Genomic DNA, 10,358 nt, shown 5'->3' with positions numbered 1-10,358 from the left:
ATATATATATATATATTTACAGATGTTTCTGCCTTCCCCTCAGCCAACTCTGGGGGGCTGAGTGGGTCCCTACAAAGGGAAATGGGCTCTAAGTGAGGATCAACAAAATGTATGAGCTTTAGTGACATCTATGGTGACACTTCAGAGACATTTAAAAAAATGTTCTGTTTCTTAGCTGTGCTCTGGGCAGGTGAGGTTGCCAGGTAGCTTAGTAATGGAGAGGTGTCTGTACAGAGGTAAGCGGTGGATCCCATTTCCGGAGGCCAGCCCTCTGAAGTGCAGTTGTTTGGAGCTGGGGGCAGTGCTTGAAAGGTCGGCAGCACAGTGACTACTGAGGGGCCCTGGGCTGTCAAGTCCTAAAAGTCCATCATTAGGGCTTCATTTTTATGTTGAGCTTTCCCTCTGTCCTCCAGACACTAACAAGTAATTCATTCATATTCTCATTTCTCTCCCTGTCCCCCCTCTCTCTCCCTCTCTCTCTCTCTCCATTTCTCAATCTCTCTTTCTCTCTTATGCTCAAAATTCTAAAGGTAAAATACCACAAAATCATAAAGGAACAAAGGGTGTACAGTAAAAAGTAAGTCCTCCTCCCATCCTTAAGCTGCAGAATTGTTCCAGGAGTGACTTGTGTCCAGTTTCTAGATGTACGTGTGCTTTTATTTTTACACACATGATAAAACATCATACGCACTGTTCAGTACCTTATTTTCATTTTCACTTTAAACAATACATATTTGAAACCAGTTCATATTGATACTGAAAGAACTTTCTTTTTCTTGTAATGGATGCAATGGTATTTCATTACACGGAAGTACTCTTGTTCATCTAACCAGCCTCCTGGTGACCTTATTCCTCCTACAGTTGCAAATGGCGTTACAAATGGCATTAAAACAAATAGCCTTTGCGTGTCCAGGCACACCAGTAAGAATAAATTCTTAGAAGTGAAATTGCTGGCTAAAGGGTATGAGAAATTTAATGTTGGATAGATATTTACGCTCTCCATTTAAAAATACAGTGTGCGGTATGCTGCCGAGGTGGGCAGACAGAGCTCTGTAGGAACACAGCCTCAGGAGAATGTGTCTTCTCCTAGGTGGAGACAACCTACACACACCTTCCTTTTCATGACAGTTTGGACTACTATACAATAGGTTTTCAATAAAAGTGCGGAATTCACTGAAATGATGAGTGCCAAAGAAATCCTAAGTGTTTTTTCTGTAGGAAAGGAGCAGACCAGAAATCGTCAGCTCCAGTCCCAGCCTGACCCTGACCTACTGCCTCTAGCCCTCTTAACCTGTTCCACCTGCCCCTCAAGTCTTCAATTTTCTCCAACTGCTCCCCTCCTGGCTTCACTTCCTTCCCCTCCCAGCTTAGCCCCTGGGTATCATTTCAACTACTTAATGCCTCCAACTCTTATCATTTTCCCCTTCCATGTCACGTGCTCTTAAACACCCCCAAATTTGTACCGTCTCCCTGCCCCTTCCACTAGGTTACCCAGCAATGCTGGAGAAATCCTACCCTTGGGGAGATCAGAGATTTGAGATTCCCAGGCTCAGCTGGGACAATGGCATGGCCTCACAGTCCTTCCACTTGTTTCTCACCAGTTCTTCCTTCCATTGTCCTCCTTCTTGTGTCTCAGTGTCCACCATGCTGACCACAGCCAGCTGGGCTCTAAGTTTCCCTCTTTCTCCTTAAGGACCCTCTCTGTTATTCCTTTTCTTGTATATCTTCAACTACTTCCCCTTTGTTCATTCTTTTTTTTTTCTATAAAACTTATTTTATGTTCACTCTTTCTTCACAGTTCACAAACCTGGCATCTAGTAGATGCTCAATAAATCTCTTTATAAAATCAAATTTATTCTGGTGTAATTTACAAATGAAATGGGCATTTAAAGTATATAACTCATTGAATTTTGATAAATGCATAGTCCCATGTCATCACTACCCCAATCAAGGTAGAGAACTTTATCACCCTGGAAAGTTATTCCCTGCCTCTTTGTGGTCAATCTATGACCACTCCCTCCAGGTAATTACTGATATGATTTCAATCATCTGGCTTAGTTTTGCCTCTTTTAGACTTTCATAGAAATGGAATCGTGCAATATGTCCTCTTTTGTCTCTAACTTCTTTTACTCAACATAATATTTCTGAGATTTATCCATGTTGCCGCTTGAATTAACATTTTGTTCCTTTTTAATGTTAAATAATATTCCATTTTATGGACATGCCACAGTTTTTTTTTTTTTTAATGTTTATCTGTTGGAGGACAGCTGGTTGTTTCCAGATTTTAGCTCATAGGAATAAAGTAGCTATGAACATTTGGTCACAAGTCTGGATAAATAAGGACTTCCCTGGTGGTTCAGTAGTTAAGACTCCGTGCTCCCAAAGCAGGGAGCCTGGGTTCAATCCCTGGTCAGGGAACTAGATCCTGTATGCTGCAACTAAGAGCCCACATGCTGCAACTGAAGATCCTGCATGTCACAATGAAGATCCCACATGCGGCAATGAAGATCCCACGTGCCGCAACTAAGACCTGGCACAGCTAAATAAATAAATAAACAAATAAATAAATTTCATTTATCTTGGGTAAATCCCTAGGAGTGGAATTGTTGGATCATAGAGTAGGTATATGTTTAACTGTATGAGAAACTTCCAAGATGTTTTCCAAAGTGGTTATACCATTTTACATTCCCATGAGCAGTTATGAGAATTCCAGTTGCTCTACATCTTTGCTAACAAGTGTTACTGTCAGTCTTTTAAGTTTTAGTCATTCTAGTGGTGAAATGATAGACATCATTTGGTTTTAATTTGCATTTCTCTGATGATTAATGACGCAACGTAGCTTTTCATGTGCTTATGGCCATTTGTATATCTCTCTTTGTGAAGTGTTAGTTCAAGTTCTTTCACTATTTATTGTTTTTTAATTGATGTATACATTTTTATATAATCTGGATACAAATCCTTTGTGGAATATGAGTTACAAACATAGAGTAGGATCTAGACATATCCTAGCCCATGGCTTGCCTTTTCATTTTCTTTTCTTTTTTTGTTTTCTGGCTGTGCTGTGTGGCACGCGGAGTCCTAATTCCTCGACCATTAATTGAACCCGCACTCCCAGCATTGGGAGCTCAGAGTACTAACCACTGGACCACCAGGGAAGTTCCGCCTTTTCATTTTCTTAATGGTGTCTTCTGATAAACAGGTGTTTTAAATTTTGATGAAGTCCAATTTATCAATCTTTATGGTTATTGCTTTCTGAGTCCAGTCTAAAAAATCTTTGCCTAGCTCAAGATCATGAAGAGTTTCTCCTGTGCTTTCTTCTTTCTTTTATAAATTTATTTGTTTATTTATTTATTGGCTGCGTTGGGTCTTTGTTGCTGCGCGCGGGCTTTCTCTAGTTGGGGCGAGCGGGGGTTACTCTTCGCTGCAGTGCGCAGGCTTCTCATTGCAGTGGCTTCTCTTGTTGCAGAGCATGGGCTCTAGGGCGTGGGCTTCAGTAGTTGTGGCATGCGGGCTCAGTAGTTGTGGCGCACAGGCTTAGTTGCTCCGCGGCATGTGGGATCTCCCCAGACCAGGGCTCGAAGCTGTGTTCCCTGTATTGGCAGGTGGATTCTTAACCACTGCTCCACCAGGGAAGTCCTCCTATACTTTCTTCTTGAAGCTTTGTATTTTAACCTTTTCTTTTTAGGACCATAAACCAGCTCAAATTAATTTTTGTGTGTGGTGGTAAATTTATTCTCCCCCATATATTTATCCAGTTGTTTCAGTACAATATGTTGAAAAAGTTTCCTTTCCTTATTGAATTTCTTTGGATCCTTTGTCAAAAATCAATTCCTCCAGTAGAGGAAGCTGGAGGGACTTTGCAGGAGGAGGGAGTTTTCTCCTGGTTCCAGTGCTTCTGTTTTTGTTTGTTTGCTCTTGTTGCATGTCTGCCAACCTCATGTCCAAAGCACACAGTTCCTCGGCAAGCTTGCAGGACTGGCCCCAGCCAAGTAACTCCTCACAATAGTCTTCCTGATGTGGACAACATGAATCCCAGGCCTGAGGCCACCCTACCAGCAACTGGCTCCCAGCACCCCAACTCCCATGTGCACCCACCTACTAGCCTCAGCCCTGTACCCCAGGTGGTTGCTTCCCATGGCCCTCTTGACACGGACACCATACAACCCAGGCCTCACACCGCCCTGCTGCTAAGTTGGCTCCTGATGCCTTGACTCCCTCTGCATCCCCACCCATCAAACTTTGGCCCACTTCTACCCTGGAAGCAAGTGTTTTCTACTTTCCCACCAACTGTAGACCAGCTCTGACCTGGGCAACCCAGAGAACTCTTCTACTGTTGAGTGGGTTGAAATTAGGCCTGGATCTCTATCTTGGGAAGAGATCTCCCTCCTAAGTTGTTTCTTCCTTGGTCCTTCTCCCTCGGCCTTAGGGTATTCTTTAGAGTGCTACCCAATGTTTTTTTCCTCTATAGTTACTCTCCTGTTATAGTTAATAATTCTTTACATGAAACATTTTCTGTTCAAATGACTCTGTGCTTTCTGTCTCCTGATTGGACCCTTGGTTTGTACATTTAATAATTCCATCATCTCTGTCACCTCGAGGTTTATTTCTATTGACTGATTTTTCTCTGAATTATGGTTCACATTTTCCTTCTTTGAATGTCTAATAATATTTTGTTGTATGTTGAACACCGTGTACGAGAGACCAGGGTGATGAAGCATTTGAAAATTATGTCATATCAAAATTTTAAAGAAGTAGAGATATTTTGCTGGAGAAGATACAGGCAGGTTACAATGGGTATGTTTCATACTGAAGGGCAGCTGCTTCAGAAGGTAGAACTAAGGCAAGAAAGGAAAGGACAGCGGCACAGGTGTCAGAGGAGATATTAGGAAGAATTCTCTGTGCATCAGAACTTCTGCCTGAACATGTAGTGCTGGTGGTGAAGCAGAGGCTAGGTCACCGTTTATTGGGGATTTGTGCATATACATGGTCAGAGGAAGGGTTCCAATGCATTTCTGTAGAGCTTTTTGGGAAAAGCACGTGTTTTGAAGTCATATTTGAGGGGGTACTCAGTTTTACCATCCACCGGCAAATTACTTATCTGTGCCTCAGTTTTCTCATCTGTTAAAAAAAAAAAAAAAAGTGCTACCTATCTCTAAGGGCTGTTGTAAGGATTAAAGGGAAAAGCCCTAGCATTCCAGGTCCTTACCTGTGACTCTAACTGTAACCCAGCATACTGATGCTTCTACAAATACCTGCTGCCCTCATTCAGTTGTGGCTTTAGGGGCCTTCAAGAATTCTTTTACTTGATGGGGTTGGTTACCTATTCCATCTCCCCTCCCCTGACTTCTTAAAACTTCATTGCCTGCCCGACCTCTTCAACATCATAGAAAACCCCCACAAAACTTCTTCACCTTAAGCTCTCACCCAACCCCTTCAATTTCATAGAAAAATTCTTCTAAAGCTTCGTACTTTCTCTACATCCCACTTCTGCACCCCCAAAATGTGCTCTCTGTATATTTCTGTGATTGTATTTACATTCCTTTAACTTTTTAAACTATTTTTAAATTATTAAAGTAATACATGTGTTATAGACTGAATGTGTCCCCTCAAAATTCCCATGTAGAAATCTTAACCTCCAGTGTGATGGCATTAGGAGGTGGGGTCTTTAGGAGGTAATTATGTCATGAGGGTGGAGCCTTCATGAATGGGATTAGTGCCCTTAATAAAAGAGATCACAGGGGGCTGACTTCCCCCTTCTGCCATGTGAAGGCACACCGAGAAGACAGTCATTTATGAACCGGGAAGCAGGCTTTCACCAGACGCCAAATCTGCTGGTGCCTTCATCTTGGACTTCCCAGCCTCCAGAATGGTGAGAAATAAATTTCTGTTGTTTATAAGCCGTCCAGTCTAGGGTGTTCTCTTATAGCAGCTCAGACTAAGATAATATGTATATAATTAAAATATCCAAGCAATGAAAAAGGGTACAAGTGAAAAGTAATACTAATCCTCTTCCCTCACCAGCCAAATGCCATCCCAGAGATAGACATTTTAATTTTCTTGAGTATTTTTCCAAGAAATATTGTATGCATAGGCAAGTATGTGCATGTACGCGCACACACACACACACACACACACACACACACCACATGCATATGTTTTTGGTTTTACATGATGGGACTCTGCTCTACAAACTGTTGTGTCCAATGCTTTTTCCACTTCATGGTCCTTGTACATCTCTGCAGATGAGTAAATGAGGCAGTGCCTCATTTTCCAACAGTTGCTTGGTGTTCCTCCATATGGATGTTCCTCCCTAGCTGGATGTTTTAGTTTGGTGTGGTTTGTTGTCTTTCACCACTGAGCTAATCTGTATTTCAATAGTCTGGGTCCATGTTTTCAACGGAGGAAAGGGCAGGGGCTGCATTTTAGTTTGCGTTGTATATCCAGCACCTGGCCCTGTCCTTGGCATGTTGTAAAAGTCATGAACTAGATTCCATTCCACAGGGTTGCTCCTAGGAAGGCCTGGCCCAAGACCCGTCCCCAAAGGGGTCACCAGCAAAGAAAGCTGGTGACCCCCGACCCTTAATCCTCGCCTCCTCCTCGTTCAGCTGGCAGGTTAATCCCTTCAGAGGCAGCCGAGACCTCCCTCTCATCTCCTGGATCCTCGGGGTCAGCATGGATATGTGGGCTCAGAAGACCCCTCTCCCAGGGGCCACAGCCCCTCTCTGTGACCCTCTGTCGGGTTTCCCCAAGCCCCTCCTTTGGAGAACCACCACCCACTGCCCTCTCGAGGCATCATGTCCTCTCGAGAGCCGTTTCCTGCTCCTCCCAACATTGCTCCCAGGAGGGAGAGGCAGTTCATTTTCTCCCTGAATTCCAGCCCCTGGCGCAGATAAACCTTGGGAAGCATTTCCTGAAGCTTCCCAGGCCTTTCTCAGCATGAATATTTTATACTTCTGCAGTAAACTAGAGTGTTAGATCAAGAAGAAGTGGTCGGTGCCACACTGCTGCATGCTGGCAAGGAGTTTGGGGTGGGCAGGTGATGCGAGAGGATGGGGTTTCTCATTTCTTCCAATCCAAGCAGAAATTAGGTCCCTCACCTGAGCACCCAACCTTCCCCTGCAGTGTGAATAGGTGGCTGCCCCCAGGTCAGCAGTATTCCTGCTCACTGGTCCACCTTCAGGTGCTCCAAAAGATCACCCTGGATGTCTGCTTTGTCATGTTAGTCCATGCCTCTGCTACTGTCCCACTCGTTGAATGCGAGGGGCGCATCTCTGAGACCTCCACATCCAGCCGTCACACTTTACAGAAGGGGAAACGAGACCAGGGAGATAGAGGGACGGCTCAAGGTCATCCTGCACAGTGGGTGGGAATACATTTAGGGATCCTGACTCACAGCAGGGGGCTTCATCCTAACCACTGATTTCAGCCAGAGAAGATCTGTCAACCTGTCACTGCTGCTGGCTTACTTTCCCTTCCCTGAGCCCAGGATAACGCAAGTGGCTAAAACTTACACAAAGTGTCCTGTACTCCTGGTCCCGTTTGAAGTGCTTTACATACATTCATTTTTAAAAATAACTTAACACCCTATGAAGTATACTTTCTACTTTATAGGTGAAGAAACTGAGGACCAGAGAGGTTAAGTAATATACCCAAGATCACACAGTGACAGAGCTGAGATTCAAGGCCAGGCAACATGGCTCCAAAGTCCATGCTCTTACCTTCTGCACCATCCTTCCCCTCAGAATAACAAACTATGTTAGGCTCTGTTCTAAGAGTTTATGTGCACAGGCTCGGGGGCTGCCACGGGAGACAGGCTGTGGTTGATGCCGAGGGTGAGAGGTGAAGACACCCCACACAATTGTTTTCCAACCAGGCCCAGACATGCCTGTCCTTGAAAGGTAAAAACTTCAGTGTGAGCCTTCCTCCCTAAAGATGCAAACAGTACAGCACTCTGAACAGACACTAAAAAGAGCTCTCATCTCAAAGAACCCAGCACTTGTGTCACAGTAGTAGAAGTTAGATGCTGGTGTAACAGCATTTGATGCAAGAAGACTTCTAGCCAGACAGTGATCTCTTTGGACCCATTACTTTGCATTTGAAATCAGATTGGATCACTTCCCATCCTGAGGCTCCCCAAGACTTTCAAGAGTTTTTCCAATGACCCTTACAGAAAGATACCATCTCCTGAGAAATGCAGCATTTATTTACACTGCATTGGATCTCTAGGAAACCAGAGTTTTCAGTGAAGAATATATTAAATAGCTCAAGGGCTACTGTAAAACATTTTTCTTTCTTTTTCCTTTTTTTTTTTTTTTTTTGCGGTACGTGGGCCTCTCACTGTTGTGGCCTCTCCCGTTGAGGAGCACAGGCTCCGGACGCACAGGCTCAGCGGCCATGGCTCATGGTCCCAGCCGCCCCGGACCGGGGCACAAACCCGTGTCCCCTGCATCGGCAGGTGGACTTTCAACCACTGTGCCACCAGGGAAGCCCAGTAAAGCATTTTTCTACGGCTTGACAGTAAAGCTCCTAGAACCAGTTCCTATCTCTGAAATGAGGTGTTCCTTTAGAGTCAATAAGAACACACAAAACCTACAAGTCATGCAGGACACATCCTGAAGTTCTTAAAAGAGAAGGGACCTGAAGATGCCTTCTGTGCTGTGGAGGTAACGATTGGTTGATTTTTACCCAAGAGACTCCTGGAATTTTGTCTTTGGACAGGCTGCTTTTTTTTCTTTTAAATGTATTTATTTTATTTTATTTTTGGCTGTGCTGGGTCTTTGTTGCTGTGCATGGGCTTTCTCTAGTTGTGGCCAGCGGGGGCTACTCTTCATTGCGGTGCGCGGGTTTCTCATTGCGGTGGCTTCTCTTGTTGTGAAGCATGGGCTCTAGGCACACGGGCTTCAGTAGTTGTGGTGCGTGGGCTCAGTAGTTGTGGCTCGCAGGCCTAGCTGCTTCGCAGCATGTGGGATCTTTCCAGACCAGGGCTTGAACTCGTGTCTCCTGCCTTGGCAGGCAGATTCTTAACCACTGTGCCACCAGGGAAGCCCCTGGACAGGCCTCTTTGACAGATGGTGTGGGGATATTCAGCTTTGCCAGGTATGGCAGTGATTTTATATCTCACTCTGTGAAGGCAAAGTGAAGAAGCGCTACAGAAAATATCTTCCAAGTGGCTTTTCGGTTTTTGATAACTATTACACTTCTGAAGTGGCATTTTGTTGCTTCAGTCCTATAAGACTTTAACCCATGAGACTGGACACATATCTGGACTTTGACCTGCCTAATGCAAGGCTCCAACCACTTGGAAGAAGCTGGCCAGAGCCTCCTCAACCTTTGCCCTGTTTATGCAAGTTGCAGAGTGCTATTTGCTTCAATAATACAGAAAGATACAAAGTGGATTGATGATGAATCTGCTGACACACCAGGAATTACTCTGAAACTTAGTCATGAGGATAATGGGAATTTGCTGGGAATTCCCTGGCGGTCCAGCGGTTAGGACTCCACAGCTGAGGGCCCAGGGTTCAGTCCCTCGTCAGGGAACTAAGATCCTCCAAGCCGAGCAATGCAGCCAAAAAAAACCGTGAATTTGCCAAAACCAGTGGAAGCCTTTAAAGAATGGAAAGAGTGTTAAGAATATATATATATACACACACACACACACACACACACACACACACACACACACAACTGAATACTTTGCTGTATACTTCATAAAAAAAGAAAAGAATGGAAAAAGTGAATAAAATGCCTTGCTGTTCTCCCAAAATAAGAACCTTCAATTAGGACTACTTAAAATAAATACTTGCACATTAAAAAAAGAGTTTATGTGCTATATTCCATTTAATCCTCATCACAGCTCTGTGAAGAAGAAAATACTCTCTTATTGAACACATAAGCCTCTCCGAGGCTTCAAGAAGCTGGGTGATGAAGGTCACTTAACTGGTGGAGTCAGCAATGAAGGGGACCAGAATACGCCACCCAAAACATGCCACTTTGGCATAAGGATCATTTTGTGCTGGAGGCAATTACAAAGCAGCAGATGCAGAAAAAAAAGCCATCTGCCTTCCCCCACTGGGCTAAAAGCAGGATATTAATTTTCATTTGTAAAGTTGTCTCCCTCTTCCATGCCAGGAAGAGGAGGACACATATTGGACTCAATCACCAGAGACAACTCTAGACTCAGGCCAGACATGGCATCAAGAGGAATCTACGAAACCAAACCTTACTAAATAAAATACACTCATCTTCCGTTAGTTTCCTCTGATATATTTACCTTCCCACAGTTTGCCACCCCGAAAAGCCTAAACGCCTTTTCTTTTGTCTTATCCCTTCTCTACAGATTTGTTGTTCTTTGTTAAGAT

At 44.1% G+C, this 10,358-nt stretch overlaps 1 pseudogene; it reads left to right on the top strand.

Annotated features, from left to right (window-relative positions):
- Nucleotides 1-7,932: 7,932 nt before the first annotated feature.
- On the top strand, nucleotides 7,933-9,766 carry LOC112405247 (archaemetzincin-2-like; annotated as a pseudogene).
- The last annotated feature ends 592 nt before the right edge of the window (nucleotides 9,767-10,358 follow it).

This window comes from Neophocaena asiaeorientalis, unplaced genomic scaffold (genome assembly GCF_003031525.2).
Source record: "Neophocaena asiaeorientalis asiaeorientalis breed wild unplaced genomic scaffold, Neophocaena_asiaeorientalis_V1.1 scaffold171, whole genome shotgun sequence".
In the NCBI taxonomy this organism is placed as follows: Eukaryota; Metazoa; Chordata; class Mammalia; order Artiodactyla; family Phocoenidae; genus Neophocaena; species Neophocaena asiaeorientalis.
Note: the sequence above shows the minus strand (reverse complement) of the source record. Positions and strands in the feature narration are given on the sequence as shown.